The 13,648-nt window shown below is 43.4% G+C and overlaps 1 protein-coding gene across 3 annotated transcripts in view; it reads right to left on the bottom strand.

The window, feature by feature from the left end:
- The window catches only part of immp2l (inner mitochondrial membrane peptidase subunit 2), a 150,172-nt gene that overhangs the window by 39,051 nt on the left and 97,473 nt on the right, over nucleotides 1-13,648 (bottom strand). The gene's annotated exons all lie outside the window — the stretch shown is intronic.

Genomic DNA, 13,648 nt, shown 5'->3' with positions numbered 1-13,648 from the left:
ATATATCAACTGAGTTTCAGCACCTTGGACAGGGCTTTTAGAGTGGTGCCATTTGTCAACGCCACAGGACCTAAAATATGACCCATTAGAGCGCAGGTAGTGAATAGGTCAGCAAGAAACTTGGAGGCTGCTAGCCCCTGTAGCGCAGTGCAGTGCTCCCCTTCCCTCCATGACCCTGGTGAAACACGGACACCATTACAAGAACAGCTCAGCAACTCTCTAGCTAATTTGCTAAGCACTTCACATTGAACCGACCCACCGAGAGGGGAAGGAGACAAATGGAGTGCAAAATTAGGACAAAGTGCCTACTAGGGCCAGTAGTGGTGCGTGGGTAAAATCACTGGGGAAGCCAAGCCAGAAAAAAGCCATAATGCAACCAATGTTGTGATAATTGTGTTGTTTTCTCTATAACCTGTTAGGCCTATATATCACGGTCGCAAGGCAAAGCCAAGACAATAAGACAAATTGGCAGAATAAATTCAACCACACCTTTCTTTAATCACAAAACTGGAGAGCAACCTCTGTCCGGTGAAGTACACCAAGCATACTGCATGTAACAAACATTTACATGACCTACTGCATGGTCAAGCAAGTTAATGTTTCAGACATTTTCGAACCACTAAACAAACGACTATTGACTTAGAACCACGGAGAGTTACCGCAAATCGGCAACGAAACCCGGAGCTGCCTCCACTATTCCAGCACCATTTTAATGATCAAATCACCTACGCTTAGTCAAATACAGTGACAACTAAACGATTCCAAAAACAATTTAGTCCAATCAACATAAGTGAAATATGATGTGGCTGTCCATGGTTTTTATTTCTGCGTGTGTGTGTGCACACGTTCATGCAAGTCGAAAAAACATGTTGACTCAGTGTAGAGAAACGCCAACGCCATCTCTTTGATTTGATTTTTTCATGTTGAAGAAACCATCTACCACTCATACAGTACACGCTTTCATTTGTTGTCCTAGGCTAGCATTCTAAAAAGCTTGCTTGCTAGCCTATCTTCCCTTCATGGGCAACATTAGCTAGTTAACATTAGCCTTCTACATCTAGCTACATATTGAACTTCCATCCTCTCAGGCCAGGGGCACAACAATGTATAAATTAATGGTTGGGTCAGAATTGCCGTTATAATCATTGGCCAGTACGGAGAATTAAGTAAAACCCCAAGTCCAAATCCCTATCTCCTTCCCTGGCTGATATAGGAAAGGGATCATTTTAGCTAGCTAGCTAACGGAGCACATCAACACAACGAGATGCATAAGTTTCTGTCAGTTACGTATATTCTTGATGCGATGTGATCGGAGTGAAGCCAAATCCATACTGGCTTCTCTTGACATTTCTTTTTGGTGTTCCAGGACCATTCACAGTTTAGCTGATTGGCAATTTTTTTTTTATCAAGGGTGGCCAAATGCTTCCTGGCTTCTCTTGCATACAATACTACGGGCGGCAATAATGTCATTATTTTGGACCTGACAGCATTAGATAGATGGCCTAGACATACATAGACAGAAGGGCGCTGTTTCGCTCGCTTGGATACCTTCTCTGGTGAGATACATTCAGCGAAGTAAAGGAAAATTATGAAACACAGAGAGAAAAAATATTTTTTCTTGGTCCATTTTTTTGTGGAAGCCTGGCATCCGTTGGCATCCATGATTTTTAAAAATATATTTTTTATTTATTTATTTATTTAACCAGGTAGGCAGTTGAGAACATGTTCTCATTGACAACTGCGACCTGGCCAAGATATAGCAAAGCAAGGCTACAAAAACAGCAACACAGTTACACATGGGATAAACAAACGTACATTCAATAACACAATAGAAAAATCTATATACAGTGTGGCAAATGTACTGAGATTAGGGAGGTAAGACAATAAATAGGCGATAGTGGCGAAATAATTACAATTTAGCATTAACACTGGAGTGATAGATGTGCAGATGATGATGTGCAAGTAGAGATACTGGGGTGCAAAGAGCAAAAATATATAACAATATGTGGATGAGGTATTTGGGTGGACTATTTACAGATGGTCTGTGTACAGGTGCAGTGATTGGTAAGCTGCTCTGACAGCTGATGCTTAAAGTTAGTGAGGGAGATATAAGTCTAAAGCTTCAGTGATTTTTGCAATTCGTTCCAGTCGTTGGCAGCAGAGAACTGGTAGGAAAGGCGGCCAAAGTTGGCTTTGGGGATGACCAGTGAAATATACCTGTTGGAGCACGTGCTACGGGTGGGTGTTGCCTTGGTGACCAGTGAGCTGAGATAATGCAGGGCTTTACCTAGCAGAGACTTATAGATGACCTGCTGCCAGTGGATTTGGCGACAAATATAAAGAGAGGGCCAGCCAACGAGAGCATACAGGTCGCAGTGGAGGGTAGTATATGGGACTTTGGTGACAAAACGGATGGCACGGTGATAGACTACATCTAATTTGCTGAGTAGAGTGTTGGAGGCAATTTTGTAAATGACATCACCGAAGTCAAGGATCGGTAGGATTGTCAGCTTTACGAGGGTATGTTTAGCAGCATGAATGAAGGAGGCTTTGTTGCGGAATAGGAAGCCGATTCTAGATTTAATTTTGGATTGAAGATGCTTAATGTGAGTCTGGAAGGAGAGTTTACAGTCTAACCAGACACCTACGTATTTGTAGTTGTCCACATATTCTAACTCAGAACCGTCCATAGTAGTGATGCTAGTCAGGCTGGCGGGTGCGGGCAGTGATCGGTTGAAGAGCGTGCATTTAATTTTTACTAACATTTAAGAGCAGTTGGAGGCCACGGAAGGAGTGTTGTATGGCGTTGATGCTCGTTTGGAAAACACAGTGTCCAACGAAGGGCCAGATGTATACAGAATGGTGTCGTCTGCGTAGAAGTGGATCAGAGAATCACCAGCAGCAAGAGCGACATCATTGATATATACAGGCCAGAGAATTGAACCCTGTGGCACCCCCATAGAGACTGCCAGAGGTCCAGACAACAGGTCCTCAGATTTGACACACTGAACTCTATCTGAGAAGTAGTTGGTGAACCAGACGAGGCAGTCATTTGAGAAACCAAGGTTGTCGAGTCTGCCGGTAAGAATGCGGTGATTGACAGAGTCGAAAGCCTTGGCCAGGTAAATGAAGACGGCTGCACAGTACTGTCTTTTATTGATGGCAGTTATATAATTTAGGACCGTGAGCGTGGCTGAGGTGCACCCATGACCAGCTCAGAAACCAGATTTCGTAGCAGAGAAGGTACGGTGGGATTCGAAATGGCCGGTGATCTGTTCGTTAACTTGGCCTTTGAAGACGTTAGAAAGGCAGGGCAGGATAGATATAGGTCTGTAACAGTTTGGGTTTAGAGTGTCTCCCCCTTTGAAGAGGGGGATGATCGCGGCAGCTTTCCAATCTTTAGGGATCTCAGACGATACGAGAGGTTGAACAGGCTAGTAATAGGGTTTGCAACAATTGCGGTGCAAAATTTTAGAAAGAGAGGGTCCAGATTGTCTAGCCCTGCTGGTTTGTAGGGGTCCAGATTTTGTAACTCTGTCAGGACATCAGCTATCTGGATTTGGGTGAAGGAGAAGCAGGGGGTGGGAAGGCTTGGGCAAGTTGCTGTGTGGGGTAGCTTTAGCAAGGTGAAAAGCATGACCAGCCATAGAAAAATGCTATTGAAATTCTTGATTATTGTGGATTTATTAGCGGTGACACTGTTTCCTAGCCAAGCTGGGAGGGGGTGCTCTTATTCTCCATGGACTTTACAGTGTCACAAATTTTTTGGAATTGGTACTACAGGATGCAAATTTCTGTTTGAAAAAGCTAGCCTTTGCTTTCCTAATTCCTAACTGACTGTGTATATTGGTTCCTAAACGTCCCTGAAAAGTTGCATTTCGCTGCTAATTCGTTGCATTGCTATTCGATGCTAATGCAGTGTGCCACAGGATGTTTTTGTGCTGGTCAAGGGCAGTCAAGTCTGGAGTTAACCAAGGGCTATATGTGTGGGTCTATAGCAAGCGGCAACAGTGAGAGACATTTCTGGAAAGGTGGATTTTTAGAAGTAGAAGCTCTAACTGTTTGGGCACAGACCTGGATAGCATGACAGAACTCTGCAGACTATCTCTGCAGTAGATTGTGACCCCTCCCTCTTTGGCAGTTCTATCTTGGCGGAAAATACACAACGCTGACAAGGGCCATAAATCAGAAGGGACAGACGAGGAACAAGTTTGATATCTAGAAAGTGGTACAACTAGACTGCTGTAGGTATTAGAGATGTGTGTATTTTTTATTCTTCATTTTAATTTACTGGCAAAGAGAGATAATTGCTCCGCGAGATAAGATAAGAATGCTTGTTTGGAGATCTTGGGCCTGTATTAATATTCCCTGGTTCATTAGGGTAGCTTACTTGAAAGGAGAAGAACTGACAGGATCTCCACGGAGGTTTCATCACATATTCTTCATTCCTCCGTTCGTCTGTTTTTTGTTTGTTTTTCTAACAGGATTTCCGTAAGACCTGATAATAACATGTTCAACAGCTTTTGATATTAATGTCTGCGGCACACCAGTATCAATCAACGGGGGGTGGGTGTAAGTGCCATACTTCTCAGTAAATTAAGTTAATCTTGTTCCGACGGGGGTGTGTTATGAGTGTTAAATCACCGAATCCCTCAACAGTAACCGCACACACACTGGTGGGCATTCCTCTTATGTAGATATGATTAACCCACTGATCATTCTCTCAGGGAAATATGTGTATAACATTGTGTATGACACATAGGCAGCATATGATACATTGCATTTGAATGATGATGTTCATGGGCAGATCTGGGAAAATTAGTAAGTCATTTTTCTACCTCCACATATAAAGTAATCCATTTGTCATTTTTTATATAATCTCCCAAGCAGGACAAGACAGTGTTTGCATATCTGCAATTAGGATATTATAATTGAAGGCAACAAATTCTATGCAAAGGGAATTTAGAGCTTTATGCTTTTCATGGAGATACACTACATGACCAAAAGTATGTGGACACGTGCTCGTCGAACATCACATTCCAAAATCATGGGTATTAATATGGAGTTGGTCCCCCATTTGCTGCTATAACAGCCTCCAACTCTTCTGGGAAGGATTTCTACTAGATGTTGGAAGATTGCAGCAGGGACTTGCTCTGTTCAGGCCTGTCAAGTTCTTCCACACTGATCTCGACAAACAATTTCTGTATGGACCTCACTTTGTACATGGGGGCATTGTCATGCTGAAACAGGAAAGGGCCTTCCCCCAAACTGTTGCCACAAAGTTTTAAGCACAGAATTGTCTCTAGAATGTCATTGTATTATGATTTCCATTCAACAGAACTAAGTGGCCTAGCCGGAATGATGAAATACAGCCCCAAACCATTATTCCTCCTCCACCAAACTTCACAGTTGGCACAAATCATTCGGGCAGGTGGCGTTCTTCTGGCATCCGTCAAACCCCGATTTGTACGTCAGACTGCCAGATGGCGAAGCCTGATTCATCCAATGGCGGCGAGCTATACACCACTCCAGCCTACGCTTGGCATTGCATGTTGTGATTTTAGGCTTGTGTGCGGCTGCTCAGCCATGGAAACTCACTTCATGAAGCTCCCGACTATCAGTTATTGTGCTGACATTGCTTCCAGAGGTAGTTTGGATCTCGTAGTGAGTGTTGCAAACGAGGACCGACGATTTTTACGTGCTACACGTTTCAGCACTCGGCGGTCCCATTCTGTGAGCTTGTGTGGCCTACCACTTCACAGCTGAGCCGTTGTTGCTCCTAGACGTTTCCATTTCACAATAACATCACTTACAGTTGACAAGGGCAGCTCTAGCAGGGCAGAAATTTGACAAACTCTTGTTGGAAAGGTGGAATCCTATGACGATGCCACGTTGAGTCGCTGAGCTCTTCAAGAAGGCCATTCTACTGCCAATGTTTGTCTATGGAGATTGCATGGTTGTGTGCTCAATTTTATACACCTGTCAGCAATGGGTGTCGCTGAAATAGCCGAATCCACTCATTTGAAGGGGTTTTAATACTTTTGTATAGTCGGAAGTTTACATACATTAAAACTTGGGGGGGGCACAAGGGGTGGCCGCGGGAAGAGCGAGAGCACATGGAGCAGGCGATAGAGAAGTGGTCGGTCGACCGAAGGAGAGAGCCAGAGGCCGCCTGGGAGTCGATGGAGCAGTGTGAAGAGGGATATCGGAGAATGATGTTGGCGAAGAGTAGGCTGCAGCGCAGGCGGGCTGAATATCGGGTCATCAGTCCGGTGCCATCTGTGCCGGCTCCACGCACCAGGTCTCCAGTGTGCCTCCCCAGCCCGGTACGTTATGTGCCTGCACCCTGCACTCGCCCTGAAGAGCCAGAGACCACCAGGGAGGCAATGGGGAAGTTGGGCGAGAGAGAGATGAGAGAGATGTGTGTTCTGTGTTCTGCTCAACATCCGACCAGAGGATCCGGTTAGCAGTCTGGTGCAACCTGGGCCGGCTCCGCGCTTCTGGCCTCCAGTGCGCCTTCCCAGTCCGGTACGTCCTGTGTCTCCTCCTCGCACTCGCCCCGAAGTGCGTATTCCCAGTCCGGTACGTCCTGTGCCTCCTCCTTGCACCCGCCCTGAAGTGCGAGTCCCCAGTCCGGTACGTCCTGTGCCTGCTCCTCGCACTCAACATGAAGATCGTGTCACCAGTCCGGTGCAACCTGTGCCGGCTCCACGCATCAGGCCTCCAGTGCGCTTCCCCAGTCCGGTGCAACCTGTGTCGGCTCCACGCACTAGGCCTCCAGTGCGCATTCACAGTCCGGAACCTCCCGCGACGGTCCACGGTCCAGAACCTCCCGCGACGGTCCACGGTCCGGAACCTCCCACGACGGTACGGAGGAGACGTATTCTGTCTCCTAGAGATGAACGTACTTTGGTGCGAAAAGTGCAAATCAATCAACAGCAAAGGACCTTGTGAAGATGCTGGAGGAAACAGGTACAAAAGTATCTATATCCACAGTAAAACGAGTCCTATATCGACATAACCTGAAAGGCCACTCAGCAATTAAGAAGCCACTGCTCCAAAACTGACATAAAAAAAGCCAGACTAAAGTTTGCAACTGCACATGGGACAAAGATCGTACTTTTTGGAGAAAATTCCTCTGGTCTGATGAAACAAAAATAAAACTGTTTGGCTATAATTACCATCGTTATGTTTGAAGGAAAAAGGGGGAGGCTTGCAAGCCGAAGAACCTCTCCCAACCGTGAAGCACAGGGGACGCAGTATCATGTTGTGGGGTGCTTTGCTGCAGGAGGGACTGGTGCACTTCACAAAATAGATTGAATCATGAGGCATGAAAATTATGTGGATATAGTGACGCAACATCTCAAGACATCAGTTAAAAATTAAGTTAAAGCTTGGTCGCAAATGGGTCTTCCAAATGGACAATGAGCCCAAGGATACTTCCAAAGATGTGGCAAAATGACTTAAGGACAACAAAGTCAAGGTATTGGAGTGGCCATCACAAAGCACTGACCTCAATCCTAAATTTGAGGCCTACAAACCTGACTCATGTGCACGAGCTCTGTCAGGAAGAATGAGCCAAAATTCACCCAAATTATTGTGGGAAGCTTGTGGAAGGCTACCCGAAACGTTTGACCCAAGTTAAACAATTGAAAGGCAATGCTACCAAATACTAATTGAGTGTATGTAAACTTCTGACCCACTGGGAATGTGATGTTAGAAATAAAAAGCTTAAATATATCATTCTCTCTACTATTATTCTGACATTTCACATTCTTAAATAAAGTGGTGATCCTAACTGACCGAAAACATGGATTTTTTTACTAGGATTAAATGTCAGGAATTGTGAAATGCTGAGTTTAAATGTATTTAGCTAAGGTGTATGCAAACTTCCGACTTCAACTGTATAGTGTACGAGTAATAATGTAGGGTAGAAACCTATAATCGGAGATATTCACGTGCCACCTGACCTTGAGCTGTTACATAAACTGCAAATCTGACATCAATACAGTGATTTATATGAAAATGAACGATACAGGTGTATAAAACCTCAAAATGTCAAATGTATATCCCTTGAATAGTCACCCAATAACTAAAGAAATACAAACTCAGAGGAAGTAGGATATTAGTTCAATACATTGGGTAAAATAGCAGGTGTAGATACTCTCAATTCAAAAGCTGTGGATTTATCATTATTTTCTAAGTGTACAGTACCTAGGCCGGGGTTTGCCAACTGGCGGTCTGAGGACATAAGACTACAAAAAACACCAGGAAAACAATGCCAAGTATTCTGTCCCCAAGTATTCCCACGCATAATATAGAAATGTAAGCAAGGTTTGAAATTATTATGTTTTAGTCAAATATATATATATATATATCCGTTTGGACATTTTTGCGGTCAACTTGCAGGCTACAAATTATATCCCGGTCCCCCGAACATCTGCTCAAGTAACAAAAACGTCCCGCGGCTGAATCTAGTTGATGATCCCTGACCTAGACAATATGTGGGAAAATTAGATAAGAGAATTGTGGTATAGAAGAATGAAAGCCTGGGAGTGAGGAGAGGGCAGAGAGGGCGGTGATTGGGTTCAGCGGTGAAAGGGGAGGCATGCCCAGAGAGGACAATAACATGTCAAAGAAAAACTATCCAGCAGACCGGGTAATGTATCTGTCAAATCAAAATCAATGTTTATTGGACAGGCGCACTGGGTACAGGTTGAAACGGTGCAGTGAAATGCTAACTTGCTAACTTTCCATAACAATGCAGTACTATCAATAGCAATCAAGATCCACTGTGATGACATGATCAAAATGTCATCAATCACATAGACCAAAGCCAAGTCTTAGAACTTAATGTAATTCAAATGTACATTTTAGTCATGGAATACAGGGTTTTAGTACATTCTTCGGTTGTTTATTTTCATTACTGGAAAACATCTTGGAGAACAGCATAATGACCTCTAGTTGAAGTAAACAAATATCTCATATTATAATGTTTTCACTTCTAAAATGCCCAATTCCTCTGCGATTTGTCAGGCCAGAAAATAGCCTAATCTGTGGATATATACTTTTTTTTCAACAGTTGTGTGAAGTCATCCCATTTTGAAATATTTCCCCATTATCCGGTTGTTGTATTGGGGCCAGACCTCCAGCTCGTTGCTTAGAGTAAGTAGCCTACAGTGTTAAAATAGAAATGCTGACATTTTCTCAAGCTTTCCTCAAACTGCACCTTGGGCTTGAAGTAATTATTTCCCCACTCAGTGGCCCACTAAGTTAAAACAACACTGGTGACTTTGTGCAATCTTGTAATAGGGGTTTGGCATTTTTTGTGTGTGTGTATTTCATTACTTTAAATCCGAGACAGGGAAACTTAATCTTTGCTGATAAACTGGCTATGATTATGAACAACTTTTAAACTTTTGATTTGTTTTTAAGTGTTTGAACAGGCATTGAGGACTGCTCTCCCTTACACCTAAAATCATATTGGATTAAACAGACGTAAAAAAGGTCAAACAAAGTGAGAAATTGCACTCGCTCATAGTGGCGAACACACTGATGACAACTAACAGACCAGTGAGTGTTTCTGAGGAGGAAGACTATCCTTGCGGCTCACCACAGGAAATAGGAAAAGCCTTGCAGAGCTACACTAGAACTGCCAAAGTCCTTTTTATTAAAGGTCCAATGCAGTTTTTTTTTAAATCTCATTTTCCAATAATTTCTGGGTAAGTATTAAGTACCTTACTGTGATTGTTTTCAATTAAAGTGATCAAAAGAAACAAGAATAGCTTCTTAGCAAAAAAGCAACTTCTCAAGCAAGAATTTTGCTGGGACAGTCAAGGAGTGGTCTGAGTGGGGAGGGGAAAACGAGCGCTTAGCGTATTCGTCTATTGACGCCTACAGTTCCACCGCGACGCAGGCGCATTTGGACGTGTAACCCCTTTAAAACATTGTGTGTTTGAGCAATAGACATCGTTGATACCAACCATTAGTCTGTGTGATAAACGGGGGCTGAGCTAGAGGGGGTTTTGTGAGACAAGGGCAGATCCTGAAAGGGGGTATTTTCACAAAAATCAATGTAGAGTCAGAATGGTTTGAGCTCCAAACTGTTAAAAGCACATGCACATGTTTTGCTCTATGTCACTCACAATCTACACAAGGTAAAGGGTTATTCTACATAGGAAATCCCAGGACATTGTGTCTATATTACTGTAATAAGCTCACATAGCGGCTGTCACAAACGCCAAACAGCTGTCACTAACTAGATGGATATTAATTTCCCACTGAGCAAACCATTTCTGTACATACAGCATTATTATAAATTCATTTATCAGGTTTTTGCATTGTCAATAAAACTCACAAATGTTATATCAAATGATTTTGTTTTCATGTAGTCCTGAAAATGAAAAAAAGGTAAAACACTTCATTGTGAGGCTGAATATAAGGGCTGGACATGCAGATAAATGACAGTCAGATAAATGAAAAGCTGGGTCTCGGGACGGATAGGGTTAACTCATTTACTGCCTGGGGAGGTCATCAGGCAGAACAAAACTCCATCTCACCAAAACAGGCGGACATTTCTGGCAGTCTTTTCAAACAGCTCCGACACTAAAAGGCAATTTTCACAATTTAACAGTATTATTCCAACCTCATTGTGGAAATACAGTGCATTCGGAAATCATTCATTTCCCCACATTTTTTTTTACGTTACAGCCTTTTTCTAAAATGGATACATCGTTTCCCCCCCCCCCATTCATTTATTAAAAATAAAAACCTGAAATATCACATTTACATAAGTATTCAGACCCTTTACTCAGTACTTTGTTAAAGCACCTTTGGCAGTGATTACAGCCTCAAGTCTTCTTGGGTATTGTTACATGTGCTCTCTCTCGGCCTCTAAGGTCACCAGGCTGCTCGTTATGGCGCACACCTGTCACCACCGTTACGCGCATCAGCGCATTATGACACTCACCTGGACTCCATTACCTCATGATTATCATTGTTTCTGTTTCAGTTTCCCGTCTGTGCATTGTTCGTGTTTCTTGTTTTGTATTATGCTTCGTTTATTTATTAAAAACACTCACTCCCTGAACTTGCTTCCCGACTAGCAGCACACATCGTTACAGGTATGATGCTACAAGCTTGCCACACCTGTATTTGGGAAGTTTCCTCCAGACGTGACGCTTGGAATTCAGGCCAAAGAGTTCAATCTTAGTTTCATCAGACCAGATAATCTTGTTTCTCATGGTCTAAGTCCTTTAGGTGCCTTTTGGCAAACTCCAAGCGGGATGTCATGTGCCTTTTGTCTGGCCCCTCTACCATAAAGGCCTGATTAGTGGAATGCTGCAGAGATGGTTGTCCTTCTGGAAGGTTCTCCCATCTCCACAGAGGAACTCTGGACCTCTGTCAGAGTGAGCATTGTGTTATTGGTCACCTCCCCGACCAAGGCCCTTCTCTCCCGATTATTCAGATTGGCCTGGCGGCCAGCTCTAGGAAGAGTCTTGGTGGTTCCAAACTTCTTCCAATTTAGAATGATGGAGGCCAACGTGTTCTGGGGGACCTTCAATGCAGCATAGATTTACAGGTACCCTTCCCCAGATCTGTGCCTCGACACAATCCTGTCTCTGAGCTGTACGGACAATTTCTTCAACCTCATGGCTTGTTTTTTGCTCTGACATGCACTGTCAACTGTGGGACCAAATTTAGGCAGGTGTGTGCCTTTCCAAATCATGTCCAATCAGTTGAATTTACCACAGGTGGACTCCAATCAAGTTGTAGAAACATCTCAAGGATGATCAATGGAAACAGGATGCACCTGAGCTCAATTTCGAGTCTCATAGCAAAGGGTCTGAATACTTATGTAAATGTGATATTTCAGTTATTTAAAAAAAAACTTTAAAAATTGCGTAACATTTATAAAAACCAGTTTTTTACTCATTATGCGGTATTGTGTGTAGAATGTTGAGGGAAAACATGTATTCAATACATTTTAGAATAAGGCTGTAACGTAAAACAATGTGGGGGAAAAGTCAGTCTGGATACTGGTATTCTATGTGTCAATTCAGAGTTTAATAAGGAAAGGAAGCACTCTAAAGCATTCATCACTGCTGTATGAGATGACCATCAATACCGCACTGTGGGCAGAGACAGACGGAAGCCAGAAAGCAACTACATCTACAGCTGAAGCTTCTCCAATAATAAGACTAGCAGTAGATGTAAAAAATAAAATAAATACCTCTTACATACATGCCAAGGAAACATTTCATTTTAAAAAAGGCAATTCATTATGAGCAACAGCTCTACAGTATGTAGGATGTGCCTGTGGTTATATCCATAGGATACATTCAATTGTGTTATATTTAATTCTATGGTGGGTAAATCTGTAAGTAATGAGGCTACCATAGCACAATCACACTTTGGAACTGTACAAACTGTGTGCCAACTCCAAGAATGGCTTTAGTACTGGACAGTCAAGTGTCACCTCACCACTCGAGGCTATATCTAGCCTACGTGTTGTTCACTGAGTGAGGCTCTTCACGCAAGGGGGGCAGCTGCAACAGCAACAAACTAAACACAAACCCTGGCATGCGTGATGAGAATTCTGAGTTGCTACATAGTTAATTACCAACGCAATTTGCACACAGCTCCCTAACCTCTTTCTGGATCCTTTGATCCCAGCGCTTCTTCATGGCTCCTGCCAATGTGAGCGAGTGGTGAGCGCCAAGCGGGCGAGCATGGTTAGCTTAGCTAGCGCTCAAAAGGTGGGACTGAGAGAATTCCCTTATCCCTCTTCCAGCAGCGTATATAGCATTACAAGAAGCGAGTATGGTTATGCTATACAGCTGCCTGCCACCAAGGCTCTGCTATAATTACACATTCCGTAATGAATAATTTAACTTTTCCTAATGACCCGGTAAGCTGGTTCATTTAAACAGCGCCTTCCTCCTCCTAGTGCAGTGATTATACAGTAGCTGGGAGCCAAGGTGTCAGAGGTAGATTAGAAGGAATTACCACTGGCTCAGGAGGGGTTGTCTATCCCATAGACATACCATTAGACTCGTTAGTGCTGCTGGGGCGGTACTCTCATAATGCTGAACCCAAACGACCATGATGGTCAAATGAAATGTCATCTTAGGACATAAACAGAACTCTGATTAAGACTTGGAAACCCACACCAAGACAGTAAAAACAAAACACATGCTCCCTCTGAGATTGTCCTTCCATCAGATCTTAGACGAAGACGTTACTTTTCCTGAAGGAACATCATAGTGTTCTTAGTCGTCGACAATGTCCCCACAACCTAAGATGGTCTTTCATCTGCCAGTTATACCACAACCTGTTAGAGATGCTCACAAGCCACTCATAACTTTCCTTAGAGAACATTACGTCAATGCGGCGGATGAATGGCACGACAATGGGCGTCAGGATCTCGTTACGGTATTTCTGTGCACTCAAATATCCATTGAAAAAATACAATTGTGTTCGTTGCCCATAGCTTATGTCTGCCCATACCATAACCCCACTGCCACCAGGGGCACACTGTTCAAAAACGTTGACATCAGCAAACCGCTCTCCTACACAACGCCATACACAGGTTGTGAGGCCGGTTGGACGCACTGCCAAATTCTCCAAAACAACATTAGAGGCGGCT

The sequence above is a fragment of the Oncorhynchus nerka genome, linkage group LG25 (assembly GCF_034236695.1).
Source record: "Oncorhynchus nerka isolate Pitt River linkage group LG25, Oner_Uvic_2.0, whole genome shotgun sequence".
Classification (NCBI taxonomy): domain Eukaryota; kingdom Metazoa; phylum Chordata; class Actinopteri; order Salmoniformes; family Salmonidae; genus Oncorhynchus; species Oncorhynchus nerka.
This window is presented reverse-complemented; position numbering and strand designations above follow the sequence as displayed.